This window comes from Monodon monoceros, unplaced genomic scaffold, assembly GCF_005190385.1.
Source record: "Monodon monoceros isolate NGI ecotype Baffin Bay Population unplaced genomic scaffold, NGI_Narwhal_1 Super_Scaffold_8, whole genome shotgun sequence".
Taxonomy (NCBI): Eukaryota; Metazoa; Chordata; class Mammalia; order Artiodactyla; family Monodontidae; genus Monodon; species Monodon monoceros.
In genome coordinates this window covers 69,655,297-69,673,943 of record NW_021703785.1, presented here as the reverse complement: position 1 = coordinate 69,673,943, position 18,647 = coordinate 69,655,297, and the positions used below count along the sequence as shown (strand labels likewise).

Sequence of the window (18,647 nt, the reverse complement as noted above, 5' to 3'; positions counted from 1 at the left end):
AAGTGTGGCTGGGGAGGAGCTCAGTAAGAATAGGCCACTCAGGGAAGGCGTCATGGAGTATATGGGCCTTGAGCTGAGGTCAGGTTATCACAGGTGATGGGAGAAGGGGGGCCACTGAGAAAAGGCAAGACCCTGAAATGAGCACACACCAAGTGCTTGTTCCGGAATAAATTGAACCCGACCAGACCAGAGGCTGTATTTTGTTAGTTGAAATAGTTTGTATTCTCCTGATTATAAAAACTATATCTGATATAGAAAACTTGAGAAATACTGGAAAGCATAAAGAAAATGTGAAAAGACAGACAAACCTACAATCTCACCCCCAGTCAGTTCTCCTTTAGTTTTTTTAAAGTGGCCTTTTTTACACAGCTTGTTCATTGACATAATGACTATTTTTGAGGTCCACTGTGTACTGGACACTAGTCTAGATGCTGGTGATATGGTAATAAGCAAGGCAAATGAGTCCTTGCCTGCAAAGGGCTTAGATTATAGTTTGGGAGAAGTACCAGTAAAGAATGTCATTTCAAGTAGCCATAACGTTTGTGAGGGAAATAGACCCGGTTAAGGAGGTCACAAGTTAAGGAGGGTGAAGAAGCTGCCTTAGATGGGGTGTTCTGAGGAGACTCTGAGCACGTGACGTTTTGAGCAGAGACCCGGGAGGTGCGCAGGGGTGAGCAGGTGAGGACCTGGAAAAGGGCTTTCTAGGCACAGGGAGTAACAAATACAAAGCCCGTGGGGCAGGAAGGAGCTTGTTTAGGGAAAGATACAGTGGCTTTGACCAGGGGTGACTGTGTTTGTTGGAAGTGGTAGGGATTGGTGGCGCTGGGGATCTTTTGAAGGCTTGCTTATGGGTTAGCATGTGGTACATGAAAAAGAGTAATAAAAGTCTGGCTTCAGGGTTGATGGTTTGAACAGCTGGGAGGGTGGTGGTACCCTTCCTGGGGGGGAGCAGGTTTGAGGGAGAAAAATCAAGAGTTCTGTTCTGTTTCGTGAGGTTTCATTGGGGGCCCAGGGAGGAGGTCGGGGTTAGAGCTGGCTGCAGGGACTCAACATTCGGGAGTCATGGAAAGCCAGGGGAATGGAAACAAAGCTCATGGGAAGTGAGTCCGGAGAGAGACGACAGCTGGCCTGAAGGCTGAGCCCCGGGAAATTAGAGAAAGAGGAAGCAGCAGGGATTGAGAAGGAGTAGCCCAGGAGGTTGCAAGAAAACCGGGAGAGCGTGATTCCTAGAACCAAGGAGAGAGCTCATGATAGAGAAGGGCGACGAGCTACGTTCGGTGCAGCTGAGAGACTACGAAGAAGGGAGATCACAGACCACTGGGTTTGGCAATGAGCCGTTTCAGTGACATCTGGGAACAGAAGCATGATGACTGTCACTTAGAGACAGGAGGTGATGGAGGAGAGACGGCTAGGGGGTTACTGTCAGGAGGGTAGCTGGAGACCAGCACGAGGTCAAGGAATGAATTCGTTTTTGAAATGTGAAACTTTACAGCATGTTTACGTGCTGATAGGAATAATCTGAGATGGGGGGGAGAGAGAGAGAGAGAGAGAGAGAGAGAACGAGAGAGAGAGAGAACGAGAGAGAGCGAGAGAGAGAGAGAACGAGAGAGAGAACAAGAACAGAAGGAACAGTACCAGGAGTGGATTCTTAAAGAAGTGAGAGGGGATGGAACTCAGTGGCTGAACTGGCCTTGGATAGGAATCGGGACAGTTCATTCAACTTAACAGGAAGAATGGCAGAGCGTAAAGGGACATAGACTGGACAATTTGGTGATACATTTTCTCAATAAACAAGAGGTACTCATCTGTTGAAACTGAGGAGGAGGTAAATTTGGAGGTTTGAAGCGAGAGAAGAACGTGTGAAATAGTGTGCTGGGAGAGAGGAAACAAGTCCAGTAGTGAAATGTTGGTAAGATTTCTCCTAATGCTTATACAAATTTAAATACTGACCCCACCCCCCCAATATCATAGCATAAGTTATTCCCCATGTTCTTACATGCTTTGAATATAGTCATTCATCATATGCATGTACCCTAATGATTGGTGTTAGGTTATATCTAATTGCTCATAACTATAAATAATAGTGCAATGACATCTTTAAGCATAAAGATTTTTCTGAATTTCAGATTACTTCCTTAGGAGAGATTTCCAGAAACAGATCTATTAGGTCAAAAGCTCTTGATTCATATAATCAAACTGCCCTCCAAAAAGATAACACCAGTCAAAGCTTCTACCAGCAGAGGATAAGAGACTGTTTCATCACTTTCCTACCAGTAGCATCTAAAAAATAGAAAACACAAAACTTTGTTGATTTGATAGAGTAAAATGATGGTTGTCTTAATTTGTATCTTTTCGGAACATTCTTTCATGTGTTTCTTAGCCATTTTTATTTTCAAAGCACCTGTTTTGAGTAGTTGACTGGAAAAGGTGAGTTCAGATTAAGGAGAGCTTTGAAATCCTGGCTGAGGAGTTTCCATTCAATGGAGAAGGAAAGAGAGGGTCACAAAGATTTTTGAGGGAAATGACCTAATGAGAGCAATGTTTAAGGAAGTTTAGTCTAGAAGGAGAATGCAGGATGGACTGGAATGAGGAAAAAGTGGTATCTGGAAGTCCAGCTCAGCAGTGGTAATTCAGGCAAGGAGTGATGAGGCTCCAAGTGTGGATGGTGGGAAAGGAAGTGGAGGGGGGAGAGATGGAAACAGACACTTTGTAGAAACAAGCCACAGAAATTGGTGCTTTATTGGATCCAGGAATAGACAGAGATGAGTCCAGGATGGTTCTGGAAAAAACATGAGAGCTCTGCCCTGTAACCTTGGCTAGATCTTTTAATCCCTGTGGGGCGGTTTTCTCATCTGTAAAACACACAAAAAACCCCTGCTTTATCTATTTCATGGTATTGCTATGAGGATCAACAGAAATAATTTCAGTGAAAGCTTTGAAGCTTTGAAAAGTGCAAGATATGGTATAAGTGGCGCTCCCAGAAAGTGAAAGTGTGGCTGGAGAGTGGGTGATCGGGGCAATGAACGTTTGGAAGAGCAGCGATCTGGCTGCCCACCGTGGTCTCCACTGCAGCTGACCTGAGCCTCAACCAAGTTTCTATCACTCAGATCCCAAACTAAGGCTAACGGCATGATCAAGTAAAGTCAAAGGACTTGGATTTCACCCAAGGAGACAGATGTGTAATTGTAGAGGTGAGAGGATGGTGCCAGGGATGCTGAGGGGCTGACATCATCTGGCCCAGTTCCCTCTTCCCATCACGTGGAGGAGAGATGGGGTGAGAGTGTCCAAAATCAACAAGCACAGCTCTTCTTTCTGACTTGGCCTCACTCTGCACAGCAACAAAGGCACAGACCTGGATACGGCGTCATCAGACCCCTGAGAAACCTCGTCACGCTTCTCTCATTCTCCACTCTCGCTACTTATTTCCCTTCTCACATAAATAGGCCAGTTAATCCCCTTATTATTTTTCCCCATTCATCAAATCTTCTGCCCATACTTAAGCTAGGGGAGACAACTATAGTTCTTTTTTTTTTTTTTAAGTCTTTATTGAATTTGTTACAATATTGCTTCTGTTTTATGTTTGGGCCGGGGGGCACGTGGGATCTTAACTCCCCGACCGGAGATCGAACCCACATCCCCTGCATTGCAAGGTGAAGTCTTAACTACTGGACCATCAGGGAAGTCCGTCCCCTAGTTTCTTTAATGCCTTAACCTGTTGCTACCTTGATGCAACCTGTTCACTATGATACAGGCTCTGGTCTACCAGTGGAGCTCACCTTTTAAGGAGGGCTCTCTTTTTAGTTTTGAATTTTTTCATTGTAATTTCAAAGATTTTAAGAGTGCAGAAAAAATATAACCCATGTGGCTCACCATTAAGAGAGCCAGATGTCAGCGTTTTGCCATATTTGCTTTAGACCCCTCTCTCTTTTTTTTGACGTGTTAATTTAATTTTAAAATTTTTATTGGAGTATAGTTGATTTACAGTGTTGTGTTAGTTTCTGCTGTACGGCAAAATGATTCAGTTATACATATATCCACTCTTTTGAAGATTCTTTTCCCATATAGGTCATTACAGAGTATTGCGTAGAGTTCCCTGTGCTACACAGTAGGTTCTTATTAGTTATCTATTTTATACATACTAGTGTGTATATGTCAATCCCAGTCTCCCAATTTATCCCTCCCCCCTTTCCCCGTTGCTAACCATAAGTTTGTTTTCTACATCTGTGACTCTATTACTGTTTTGTAAATAAGTTCATTTGTACCATTTTTTTTAGATTCCTCATAAGCGATATCATATGATGTCTGTCTGTCTGACTGACTTCACTCACTATGACAATCTCTAGGTCCATCCACGTTGCTGCAAAAATTTATAGATACTTTCCCCCTTCTCCTCCCTCTCTCCAAAGCTACCACTATCCTAAAGTTGGTGCACCTCATTCTCATGTTTTTGTACTTTGTCTACATATTGATGGATGTGTATCTCTACAGAATATATAATATTGTTTTGTGGGTTTTAAAATTCCAAATAAATTGTGTCATATGGTACACATCCTTTTTTAACTTGGATTTCCTTTCTATTCAACAGTGTTTTAATATTTATCCTTGTTGATACATGTAGATGGAGTTCACTTCACTGACATGTAATATTCCATTGTATTAAAAAGCCACAGATTTTTGTTTTTTTATCCACTTCTCTCCTATACGGTAGTTAGGTAGTTTCCACTTTTTTTTGATGTTACAAAGAAGGCCACAATGCACATCTGATACAGCTATGTGTACCTTGTTATGCAGTATCTCCTGGTACTGGGTTATAGGATATACCCATTTTCAACTCTACCAAGTATTACAAAATTGTCTTCCAAAATATACCAATTTACACTTTAACCAGCAATGAGTAAGTGCTCCCCTTTCCCATTACTCACCAGTATTTGGCGTTATCAGGTGTTTTAACTGATGGCAAAATTTTGGGTGTGAAGTGACGTCCCTGATTACTAGTTAGGTGGGACATCTTTTTCCATCTTGGTTGGCCATTCAGGCTTCTTTTCCTGTGAATTGCCTGTTCGTGTCCTTTGCACATTTTCCTATTAGCCTATTTGTTTTGTTCTCAATGATTTTAGGGTTCTTTATATGTTTTGGATCCTGAGCCCTTGTTAAATATGTTACAAGTCTTCCCCATTCTATGAACCGTCTTTGAAACTTTGTTTATGGTGAATTTTTTTTTTTTTTTTTTCTTCTGTACGCGGGCCTCTCACTGTTGTGGCCTCTCCCGTTGCGGAGCACAGGCTCCGGACGCGCAGGCCCAGTGGCCATGGCTCACGGGCCCAGCCGCTCCGCGGCATGTGGGATCTTCCCGGACCGGGGCACAAACCCGCGTCCCCTGCATCGGCAGGTGGATTCTCAACCACTGTGCCACCAGGGAAGCCCCTATGGTGAATTTTTAATTCAAAAGCTTTTAGAATCTTAATGCAGTCAAATTTATCAATCTATTATCCTTTGTGCTTTTTGTTACTTGTTAAAGAAATATTTCCTATTCTGATATCATAAACTATTCATTCCCCTTATATACTTTCTTCCCCAAAAAATCTGATTAAAGAATTTTGCCTTTTCTCACTTAGGTGTTTAATACATCTAGATTTTCTTTTGGAGAAGGGTATGTTTATTGCGTGAGGTGAGAATCTAACTTTTAGGGCTTCCCTGGTGGCGCAGTGGTTGGGAGTCCGCCTGCCGATGCAGGGGACACGGGTTCGTGCCCCGGTCCGCGAGGATCCCACATGCCGCAGAGCGGCTGGGCCCGTGAGCCATGGCCGCTGAGCCTGCGCGTCCGGAGCCTGTGCTCCGCAACGGGAGAGGCCACAGGAGTGAGAGGCCCGCGTACTGCAAAGGAAAAAAAAAAAAAAAAAAAGGAATCTAACTTTTACTGTATAAATAGCCAATTATGCCAGCTTCACTTAAGGAATAATCTGTTCTTCTCCCACTGAGTTGTGGTGCCAGCTCTGTCAGATACTCAGTGTCCATATATTTGTGGTTCTGTTTTTAGGCTCTCTATTTGTTCACAATGACCTATTTATCTGTCCCACATGAGTTAAACCATGATTAACTTATGATTGCTTGATAACACAACTTGATATTTGGTATGAGATGATCCCTTTTTCAAAATTGTCTTGGACCTTTACACTTCAATATGGATTTCAGGTTTAGCTTGTCAAGTTCTGTAAAAAGCACTGTTGGAATGTTGATGGGAATTCCACTGAATTTATGTAGTAATTTGGGGGAAATTGTCATATTTATTTTTAGGTCAAAACATGAAATTGTCAATATTTTGACCTATAAAATGGCTCAAAAATGGTTCAACTTGATAATAAACATTCCCATCTAAGAATACCAAATATCTTTGCGTTACTTAGGTCATCTTTTATGTCATTTGACAGCTTTAGGATTTTCTCTTTAAATATATTGTTCTTCAATTATATTTATTCCTTGATAACATAATTTTTGTTATTATGCAAAATGGCATTGGGTTCTTTTTTTTTTAAACATCTTTATTGGAGTGTAATTGCTTTACAATGGTGTGTTAGTTTCTGCTTTATAACAAAGTGAATCAGCTATACATATACATATATCCCCATATCGTATTGGGTTCTTTGAAGAGTCACTTTATCTGAATTTCGTCTTTCCCCTTTGGGTGTTAGTTATTAGAACAAGTAGAACTCATAAACGTGATGCTCTGCTTTGTGTTGCTGAGGTAATTTAATTGTAGGCCTGCTTCCTTCCAGATGGATCACCTAAATAATTTCCAACCACAAAAATCATGACAATTCCCACGGAAACTTACAATTTATCATGATCAAAACTCTTCTTCACCCATCAAAGTCCAATTCAAATGACATTTCCTCCCTGAAGCCTCCCTTGATTACCTCAGTCAGAGGTGCTAATTTGTATCTGATGGAATTTTATGCCATTCACGTTGCATATTTTTGAGTTGACTTTGTACCTGTTATGTGTAAGTTTTTCAAAGGTAAGGACTAAGTTTTACTCACTTCCCTTTTCTTTAGAATATAACAAAATGTCTGGCTCATGGTAGGGAATGAGTGTTACGTTTAGGAAAAAAAAGTAATTTTTGTTATGATAGTCTTGGCTCACCAGCTAAATGATAAATGCTTTGAAGTTGGCATGTGATAAGTTTTCAATAAACGGTAGCTATGAGGATGATGTATACAGCTCTAGGTGCACAGTAAATAATCATACCTTTAGATTGGCAGTTCTTAAAGGAATTCAGTAGCTGAGAGCTGTATCTGAATTAAGGATCAGAAGAGCGAAAATATAGATTCAGGATGGTTAAAGGTGACCCAAGAAAACTAGCGATAGGATGTCTGACTGATTTCCCGCAAACAACACAAAGGAGACAGTACATATCCAGTCAAACTTTGGAGGCTGGAAAACTATGTCTGGGGAAGAGAAATCCAAGCTTAGTAAATTTTAAAGGCTGACAAAAGTCGGGAATGAAGAATGATGGGCTCATCAAATAGCACTAAAAAGATGAAGGAGTCCTATGTTTTCAAATGGTCACCATACAGCTTCTTCCTTCTTTATTGAGAATTTCACTCTAAGATCAAGCCTTGTGGCAAAGCCTTTACAGATGTAAGAAAAAAAAAAGTTGGTAAAGTATGGAATAATCTGAGACATGGTGAAAAGCAGCCTTATAATAATGTGCTAAGTTGTAAGAGAGTTGTGAGATGTTTAAAACATATGGTCTAAAGGGGATCTGATGGGCGATGTGATCTGTGGTGAGACTGTTTGCTCTATAGCCTTGAAAAAGATAGAGAAAGAAGAGAAGCTCTTAGAAAAGAATGAGATTAAGGACAGTGATGAACAAGCTGTATAATATTCCTCTCCATGCAACCACTGAATAAGGGAAAAGCCATAAACAAAGGTTCTTTCATTTGAGATAAGGTCTATTGCTTCACTAGTTTAACTTCCAAAAGTGGGTTACGATAACAGAATAGTTTCTAAACGCTCTTAAGAAATTGTAAACCAGTTGAATTGAAGGGGTTGTGGTTGAAGTGAGCACCCTGAAACTATGCCAAAAACACATGTATTTCTAAACACTTAAAAGTGAAAAGCATTTTTTTGCCCTTTCACTGTGAACTTTACTATTGTTCCAATGAAGTAGTTCAAGATGATTTGGGCACTTAAAAAACATGTCAAGTGGTGCTAACTCTACAGTTATTAGCTATAAAACCTTGACTATTCACTATTTATGTCTATAAATTATACACACATGCACTCATCCCCGCCCCAATAAATTCTTGTGGTATGTTCAGATTGGCCATAGCCCCTTCCATGAGGTTGGATGAATTTGTACTGCAGGATACAGCCATTCACCTAAAGTGGCCTTTCTGTGGATAGTAAAGTAGCGTTTCTATGACCATTTTAAGGCAGGAAATAATACGGCACTGCACAAGAGGTTAAAGTCAAGAAGGTATTTTTCCATCGTTAGGAGAATAGCTTAATAAATTATGGGAACACATACTACGTTACAGTGTATGCCTGCTTAAAAAAATGAGGCAGACAATAGGTACAGACATAGAAAGATCTCCAGGGTATATTGTGATAAAAGCAAGTCATAAAACAAAACACGGAGTATGAGCTCAACTCAAACTTATCTTAGAGATGCTGGCTTTCCCATATAGCCCTACTGTAACCCATTATCTTATTTTGTTTGTCACAGTAGTTAGTACTATCTGATTGTATGTTGTAGGCTTATAGTTTTGTTTGTTAAATTTATTACCTGTACTTTCCCATTAGAATGGAAATTCAAGGTCCCTGTTTTGTTTCCAGCACCTGGTATACTCCTGGCACAGAGCTGGCTCTCAGTGAACAGCTGTTGAATGAATGAATGAACCCCATCTATCATTTGCCTCACATATATCTGTGTCCCACATTTGCATATATACACATATGTAGGTAAAAAATGGAAAAATCTTTGATGAAATACACATGAAACAGTTATGTGTCCATTCCCCATAAGGGAAATTTTTACAGCTTATTCTATTTTGGTACTATGTGAGCTTTTAAAATGAAAACGTACTCATGTATTACTTATTAAAATAAATAACAGTAGTTTTAATAATGAAATTGTAGGCCTCTTTACCATCAACAAAGAGCCACTGAATGAACGTTGAAAAGCTCTGTGGATCCAAAGACTTACATATTTGCAAAACTTTATAATATTGACTATGTATAGAATGATAAAATATTTTTGAAGAAAAGCAGATCTATGCTTCACAACAATTTACAGTTGTGGGTTAAAGCAATAAAAGGACAAACCAAAACCTATTCCTTCAGGAGACCGGCGAGAGGGAGCAAGGGAGAGAGGGAGAGGGATCTTAGAAGCAGATTATGCAAAAATCAAGCTTTGACTGAATGTGGGTGGAGGAGGAATGAATTTACTTGATTTAACTTTTTCAGCAGCAATTTAGTGATGGGCTGAGTTCACAGATGAGCTGATCTGAGAATGTATTTGTTGGCATATTTTCCTTAATTGAACTGGGCAGAGTGGTGACCCCAGCTGCATTGCTATGTGTCACTTTAGATCCTGGTTAAGCTGTTTCAAGTTTGTCCTTGGGGGGGAGGAGGGGTTTCCATGCAAATGCTGAACTTGTGAGATAGAAAAACCTCATCTCATTATTTTGCCAAGAGATGGAGGAGAAAACTTATCCAGGTAGTGTCTGAGTTTTCTTTCTTTAGTCACCCAGGCTTCAATGTAAGCAGGAAATTGTGGATTGGGGATGGAGACCCGCTTCCACTCCAAGAGCCCAGACCATGGCTCTTAGTTTTGGAGTTAGTGACTTTGGACAGGGCACAGCCCCTGCTGGTCTCTGGGAACACTCCTGGGAGAGTCTGCCCTTGCCCTCCCCCTCCCCCATCCCCATCCATCTTTATTTCTCTCTTGTTTTTCTTGCTCTCCCTTCCTTTTTCTCTGCTACTGGTCTCTCAAACATCGACTGCTCTTCAGACAAAACAAGCTGCTGATCGTGGCCATGCTCAAAGTACAGTTCCATGTGTCACAAGAGGTCATAGAAAAGGTCAAAAGAGGAGGTGAATTCACAGTCAGAAGGGAAGAGCCTTTAAGGGGTATGAGGTTTCCGTTTGAGGTGACGCGAAAGTTCTGAAACTAGACACTGGTGATGGGTGCAGGGCATTGTTAAAATACTTACTGCCACTGAATTGTGCACTTTTAATGGGTAAAATGGTAAAATTTATGTGTATTTTGCCACAATTTGTTTTAAAAAGGGAGAGGATCTTTCTAAAGCGATGCCCACATTTACAAGTTCTCTCCCATTTCTTATGTTCTAAATTTTTCATTTGAACATTCAAGAGGGCTTCTAAAAAAGGCAACCAACCAAACGTAAACAACTTGCAGGGGACCTTGTCGTTTATATGAACGAGTCTGTGCCGGCTTATGTGTGACCCCTCAGCTGGGTCTTGCTGTGGCTGACAGCTTTTGGGAGGCTTTTCTGGGCTGAATGGGGATGAGGATAATAGGCTGGAAAAGGCATCCAAGTAGTTTTCTTTGGGCAAAGCATTAGGATGTGATACGATGCTATGTATGTACATGTAAGACCTAAATACGGTGGAACTTGACGATAAAGAGAGAGATTTGGGGGTGTCAGGATTGAGTCTCCATAAATAACTTCTACTGATTTCCAGTACAAAACGGGCCTCTACTCACGGGTTACTTTTCTGGATGTAAACCGTACGGCTCCACTGCCCTACATGCGTCAGTCCCACCAAACCAGCCAAGCATTAGCAAGTAATCGCAGGAAGTAATTCTCCAGTCTTTCAGCAGGTTAGAGCTGTGGTTAGGGTCAGGGGTCCTCTTGTCTGGGTTGGGCTAGTAGCTCTGAACTCTGGCAGTGCCAACCAACGAACTGTCTTCCCTGCTATTACCCCAACTCCAATCCCCCCTTAATTCCACTCCTTTTCCCCTCACCTTCTAAATGGAAGTTTATCCTTAGAAAAGAGCTGAGCCTCGGTTCTTTGCTATGTTCAGGGTGTCCTTCACGCTTACGTTGCTCTCACAGATACAACAAAACCTTGAGATATTCTGGCAGAAGAGTTTTGGATGAAGAGCTATCGGGGTATCTACTAGTGAAGCTTGGCCCTTCTTGGTCTGGGTACCTAGAACCCCTTACCTTAAAGACACAGATGGAAGAGGAAGGGATGACGTGATTGGCTGATGAGCCGATCACGTGAGCACATTGCCTCAGTGCATCATGGGAATGATAAAACAGAGCAGCCCACTCAGCTCCCCCTGTGCTGCCCTGTGTGTACCTGGGATGTGTATACTCATTTCTTTCCTGCGATGTCTCTTAATCTATTTTGCACCATAAGGGTACATTTCATGAGAAAGAAAAGGCAATTACTATTCAAGTTTTGCAAAAGGTTAATTGACATTTCTGAATTTTATTATTCTAGGAAATCATGCAAAAATAGCCTGAGAGTGACGGTCAGTTTGTCATCCCGGGGCATCAACATCCTCATTGATCTTTCTCCTCTGCTCTTCCTCAGGATCTTTCTCAGATCTATGAAAACCACTTGACACTTCAGGTGTAATTCTGTCCCCCAGGTACTAGGACAGTAGGTCACCTTGATCTGAATATGCGCTTACAGGTACAGATATTTGGTGTCAGTGACACAGTGACGACAGGAAAGATGCCCCTTTCAGATCCTTAGATAAATAGTCCTAGTGACCAAGACCTCACTTAGGAAGGAACATTGAGAGTGAGACGGAATTAATTCTTTCGAGATGGAATTAATTCTTCCTAAATTCTTTGTGGTTCCAACCCTACTGCTTTAATCTTAAAATATTCTGAAAATGTCTTGCTGTTTTAGAAATTTCGATGACGGTTTCTTGGGCTTTACTAAAAACATCTCAGGTCAGTATTGCCTTCTGTTCTCTGAAATATTTTCAGAGAGGAAGGGTTTACTTTTTTCAGCAGTTGAATGGCTTTTGTCAGGAACCCCGTTTTCTCTGTACCCCCATCTCGGAGATGGTTTGTGCATGCATCAGTGTAGACCTAAGCTGGACCCACCTCCTGCCACCTCTGCTTTGCAAACTGATCTTGATTCCTTACAGTGTCACTACGAACTCAGTGGCCAACAGCCCCACTTGCTGTGCTTACTCAGCTCTGTCACAGCTTTAAACATTTTAGGACCTCACTGGAGAATCTGGGAAGAGTGTGAGCTAGAAAGGTGACGTTTTTGATCATTTTGGGGGAACTGCCAGTCCCTTGGGCAGGTGGCTGGAGGAGTTACGAAGACACTCCGGGGAGTCAGAGGTTCTCCAGGGTGACTTTATTCCATTGTTCCAAATCCTTAAAATGGTTAGCCTGACAGAAAGAATGTTTCTTAAAGAAGCTTTCCTGTCTGTCTACCCCTAAGAATCAAACCATACTCAAAGCAGCCACTGTCATGGAATCTGTCTCCAACTTAGAGCTCTCATGGTGCTTTTCTGGTACTGGTCATTTCACATTTTCCTTTCATGTCTGGTCCTTTATATTATACTCACTTTAGTGGCTCCGTTCTCTTTTAACCTGTCTCTTCAAAGTAAATATGTCTCAAATCACCTCCCTCTTTCAACACTTTGCACCCTATCAGTCCCTCCTAATCGTTCCCAGTTCTTTACTTGGGTCTAATCTGGAGGTTCTCCTACCTTTTATCACTCTTTGCGTATTTTCTCTTATTTCCTCCTTATCTCTCTTCCATTCGATGTATTCCACTAAGAATGAATGATTGAGAACCTACTGTACACTCAGTGTTGAAGCAGGAAAATTAAAGTACAAAGGATGTATTTTTTCAATTATCTAATGTATTAAAGATCTTTTAGTCCTGTGATGGAGCCACATTTTCTACCTGTCCCATTTATTAATTCACCTTATTCAATTTTTAGGCTCATTAACTCTGCTGCCCATTGTCCTGATGATAGTAAGTTAGGACACACATGGCTGGTGCCTGAAGAAGCTGTGTTCACTTAAAGACGTACACTAACTGATTACCTTAGATATTTGCTTATTCAGATTTTCATTTTCTTGTTCACTGCTGTATTTGCAGAGCCTTGCACAGCACCGGACACAAAATAGTGCCTTAATGATGTCTCCTGAATGAATAAAAGACTGTGGGGCTGATATGGAATGAATTCTGGACCTTTTAAAACTAACTGGATTTTGGTTCAAAATAATTTTTAATTTTATATATGGCATGTCCACTTCTTTAAAATGCTTTGAATATTTTAATATGCTTTACTTTTTTTCTTTTTTTGCTGTACGCGGGCCTCTCACTGTTGTGGCCTCTCCCATTGCGGAGCACAGGCTCTGGACGCGCAGGCCAAGCGGCCGTGGCTCACGGGCCCAGCCGCTCCGCGGCATGTGGGATCTTCCCGGACCAGGGCACGAACCCGCGTCCCCTGCATCGGCAGGCGGACTCTCAACCACTGCGCCACCAGGGAAGCCCTATGCTTTACATTTTTAAAAATAAAATTTTAAAAATAAACTACAGTTTTTATAGCTTAATCTTTAAGGGTTGGAAATGAGAAAATATTCATTGCTTTAAATGCTTGTTAATGCCCACGAGGTCATTTAAAACTAGTGTCTGTTCTCTCCTGAGTGATGGGAACTAGCGTTTAGCTCCACGTGCTCTGCGTTCAGAGTTGCTCTTCTGGTTTAAACCTTGGTCTGCTACCCACTAACCCTATGACCTGGAGCCACTTATTTCCCTTATGTTTCTGCCTCCTCATCCCATAGCCTGTCAAACAGGCACAATAATTTAGCAAACCTCATAGAACTGTTCGGAGGAGTAAACAAACTAACATTAGTAAGGAGCTTAGAATAGTACGGCCACCTAACGAGAGTGTGCAGAGTCAGAACAGACCTGGAAATGCAGCCGATAACAGCACCTACCTCAGATGACAGTCGTGGAAAGTATCAATAAACGAGACATTTGTAAAACTCCTAACAGTTTCTGGGTACCTGGTGAGTGCTCAGTACATTTTTATTATTATTTTCGAAAAAGAAAACCTATGAAGATAGTATATCTATCTTCAAAGGTTTCAACGGGCACACATCAAACCAGAGAACAGCTAAGTGATGTGCTCTACGACGTGACACAGATGGTAAAAAAAAAAAAAAGCGAACGTCGAAAGGAGGCTCCTCTGGCCAGAGGCTGGGGGAGAAAACGAGCCAGTGCAGGCTGTGGCGGAAGTCACGGGGGTAGATGGGAGTTAGCAGGGTTGGGCCATGCAGTCGAGGCCCTGGGAAGCCTGCAGGTGTGCTGGGTTGTGCGGCTGGCAGTAGGGAGTCTGCCCGTGGGTGCCCTGGGGAGGGGACTTCCTGCCCCCCCTAAGCACATGCTTCCCTGGGCTGCGTGCTTAGGACCTCTTCTGTCCCTGCTTGATGTCCCTTGTCCCAAGAACTTACTACTTGGCTTTCATAGAACTTTCTAGAAATTGCATTTCTTCTCTAGAATGGCTCTGCCCCCACGGAAAGGTCTTCCTGAAAGGAAATGAGAAGGGAGAAAAGAAGTTCCCCTCCCCTAAATTCTCTCGGCAGGTGTTTGATCGCCACTTGTCCAGAGCATTAACTCTCTTCTCTGTTTTCTTTGGAATCGAGTAAGTTGTCATTTACCAAAGACAATGATAATGGGCCAGATCGTATCAATGATCCAAGGTCACCAAAATACTCTCAGTATATAGGTTCTTTTTGAGTTGCCAGGCTTCATATAAAAAGATGCATCTCGGGCTTCCCTCGTGGCGCAGTGGTTGAGAGTCCGCCTGCTGATGCAGGGGACGCGGGTTCGTGCCCTGGCCCGGGAAGATCCCACATGCCGCGGAGCGGCTGGGCCCGTGAGCCACGGCCGCTGAGCCTGCACGTCCAGAGCCTGTGCTCCGCAACGGGAGAAGCCACAACAGTGAGACGCCAGCGTACCGCAAAAAAAAAAAAAAAAAAAAGATGCATCTCAAGTCTCCAAAGGATGCACAGTTTATTCTCAGGTTTTAAAAACCCAGTTGAGCTTTCCAAAGGCTTAGGATATAATGAGCTAGTTTTCAGTCTTTTTCAGCCTGTGATCTTGATGTTTTTCTATATCAGCTTTGGAACAACCAGTGAGTTAATTAAGGATGATCACTTTGGTTATCTGTAATCTTCACTTATAGATTTGTAAAAAGAAGCAACCATAAAAGAAGTGGTATTTTTGAAGATATCTACACACACGGACAAAAGGGTCACAGTCATACAGGGTGTTGCATTGGCTGCCGATCTGCCGCCTCAAATGGGAGTCTTACATATGAAACTTTACAAATACCATATAAATGCACGTAAGAAAGAGATTATCTCCAGAAAATTAAGAAAGTCCTTTCCGAAAAAACTATAGTAGTTTTAAAGAGTGAATAAAGGGAACAGAGAGAGAGAGAGAGAGAGAGAGAAAATTGACAATTTAGTATAGCGGAACTCAATAAATGCTAATAATAGCATATTAGAATGATATTTAGGGAAGGTTTTATATAAGAATTTATATAAAACTCTTTTTAGATGTTCTTCTTTTGGCCCTCAGAAGATCAAAGAAAGCTGTGAGGAGGACATCTTTGTTAGATTTAGAGTCGTTTGACATTTGAGCTGACTTATTAATTAACCCTCTGATACCTTCCAACAGATTCTGACAATTCGTGGGCCAATTTCTATACAGATGAGGGAGGTGGGTGGGAAGATAGTATTTACTAAACCATGTCTATGGGTCAGCTCAGTTATATTAACTCATTGCAACCATACCACATTCCTCTGTGGTCAGTATTATCTCAGTTTTATAAATAAGGAAATACAGGCTCAGAGGGTAAGGATAAGTGAGTCGCCCAAGTTCTCTGACCCATGAGGACAATGCTAGGATGCAAACCCGCCCAACACCTCATCATATTTTTCCATTTATAGTAACTCCCTGGTCTCTCCCTCTAATCCCAGAACAGTCATGAGCGTTCAAATTGGTTCAACTCTAATTCTTGAATCCATATCCAAAGCACAAAAACTGAATTTAAGTCAAATTTACTACTTTCAAAGAACCATCCAACATTTTACGACATTTCACAAAATATATTTTGTGATCAAGTCAGTTTGGGGAATACAGACCTTAAAAGCACAGTTCACCTGATTTTTTCAGTACAGGACTTCTTTGGGTCTTTAATATACTAATGTGAACTCTGAATCTCTAAGGGGAGCATATTACAGACATTGTTTCCCAAGCTATTATTTATTCACATATTCATTCATCCTTTTATTTTGCTAGAATACTTCAAGGGTTGAATTTTCTATGAAACTACCTTTCTTTTCCTTTTTTATTTATTTATTTATGTTTGCGGTACGCGGGCCTCTCACTGCTGTGGCCTCTCCCGCTGCGGAGCACAGGCTCCGGACGCGCAGGCTCAGCGGCCATGGCTCACGGGCCCAGCCGCTCCGCGACACGTGGGATCTTCCCAGACCGGGGCACAAACCCGCGTCCCCTGCAACGGCAGGCGGACTCTCAACCACTGCGCCACCAGGGAAGCCCGAAACTACCTTTCTTAATAGTGTGTCATCTTGGGCAAATCACTTTACCTCTTTGCACCTCCATTTTCTACTCTTCAAATGGAACTAAAGATATTCCAAAGGTCCCTTTAGCTTTAAAAATTCTATGGTGCAGCCTCTCTCCTCCGCCAAAGTCTAGGCATTTGTGCTACCAAGTGAACTTGCTAAGGATAAGATTTTCTGAAAACCATTCATTCATTCATTCATTCACGAAACACTGATTCATTGCCAAGCACTATGACAGGTTTTGAGGACAAAAGGACAAGATACAAATAACATGAAGATACACTGTACCCAGGATGAGGCCATGATATGATGATGAACACAGAGGAAGAGAGCACGCACATGAACTCATGATACAATACAGGAAGAGGGCAGTAGCAACATGCATAGATAATACAGACTCGCACGAACCGGTGACTATAAAACAACCAGGAAGAGAGAATAGAAATACGCCTAGATAATAAAGACTCACGGAGAACCTGCCTCCTCTTTGCAGGGGTTGAGTTAAGGCTTTCAGGAGGGAAAACACCCAGTGTCTTAAGGGATGGGTCGGCATTCCATGAAGGGAAGGTACTCCAGGCAGAGGGGACACAGGAACAAAAAAAGCATAGGGGCTGAAGCAGCATGACATGTGCCGCGATCTACAAGAGTTTGGCAATTGTTAGAATGTAAATAAAGTTCAAGGCGGGGGAGCATTCGCTGTAAGAAGTAGGCAGGGCCCGTTGTTGAAGGCCTTCTTTGTCAGATGCTTGAACTGGGTCCTGTGATGGAGAGCCAGTGGAAGACTTGGAACAGGGATGCGCCATTTTACTTGTGTGGAAGACAGATGCAAAGAGAGAAAAGAGAGGTAGGGAGACCAGTGAGGAGACTCCTGCAGATGTCCAGGACATAGACAGTGAGCACCTGAACCAGGAGACTGACGAGAAGAAAGCAGAGGAAAGGATGGATTTGAGACAGAGTTCACATTTCGTAGGTACAACCTGCTCAGCCTGATGGATTAGAGGAAGAGGGGGAAGGAGAGAGACCACCTCTAATGTGGATGATGGATACACGATGTCTGTACAAGAGGAGGAAAATCATGTGATGTGATCAGTTTTGGACCTGCTTAGTGTAAGGCCTTTCTAAGATATTTGTAGATATGTTAAAATTGGAGATGCTCTACCACAACCTTTTTCTGTGCATCAAACTCAAATGGAGATTTCATTTTGAGGATTTGCATTGAAGGATGACTCCATATTGCTGGTTATTTGATTTAGGTTGTCAGGATGTTGCAAATAAACGGCAAGTTTATCTTTAATAGAAATGTAATTACTAATCAAAATTATAACTAAGTTCATTTTACTCTTATTTAACCATGGAGTCATGAGGCACACAATAGTGTTTATACTTGCGGATTTAAGTGTAGTTGGTATTAAATATATATTTTTGTTGAAAGACAATCAACATGACCATTAATTTAGATTTTTTTACCAGTATTATAAAATGTAATTTAAAATATTCTTCTTTTTACCAAATCATTGAAATTGTTATAAGGTGAACTAAGGAGGCTATAAATCTACTCTGAACTTCATCTATGCCAGGCGTTCAAAACTCTGCTATACCTCAAATCAAGGAACTAACGCCTCACTCTTCACTGCTGTCAAGATGAACTGAAACATTTTCTGAGGGGCTCTTACCATTTCTCTCTGAATGCACGATTTTTTTTTTTTTGCCGCATGACTTGCAGGATCTTAGCTCCCCAATGAGGGATCGAACCCAGGCCCTGGCAGTCCTAACCACTGGACCGCCAGGGAATTCCCTGAATGCACGATTTAAAGCAGATTCTGGAAGGATCTTTCTGTAGGGGTAGGAATATGGTCTGTAGTAAGAACTGACTCCAGTATCCCTCGCTGGAAGTGATATAAGCATGAACCAGAACCCAATTCATTTTTGCAGGTCTATCAGCAAGTAGTTCTAGACATCCTGAAAGGAGGTGATAGGAATTTTAAGGGAAGAAGAGGGTAAGAAGAAAGAGTAAACACAAGGAAAAAAAAAATC

At 41.8% G+C, this 18,647-nt stretch overlaps 1 protein-coding gene across 1 annotated transcript in view; it reads right to left on the bottom strand.

The window, feature by feature from the left end:
• FLT1 (fms related tyrosine kinase 1) overlaps positions 1 to 18,647 on the bottom strand; it is a 169,606-nt gene that overhangs the window by 49,578 nt on the left and 101,381 nt on the right. The gene's annotated exons all lie outside the window — the stretch shown is intronic.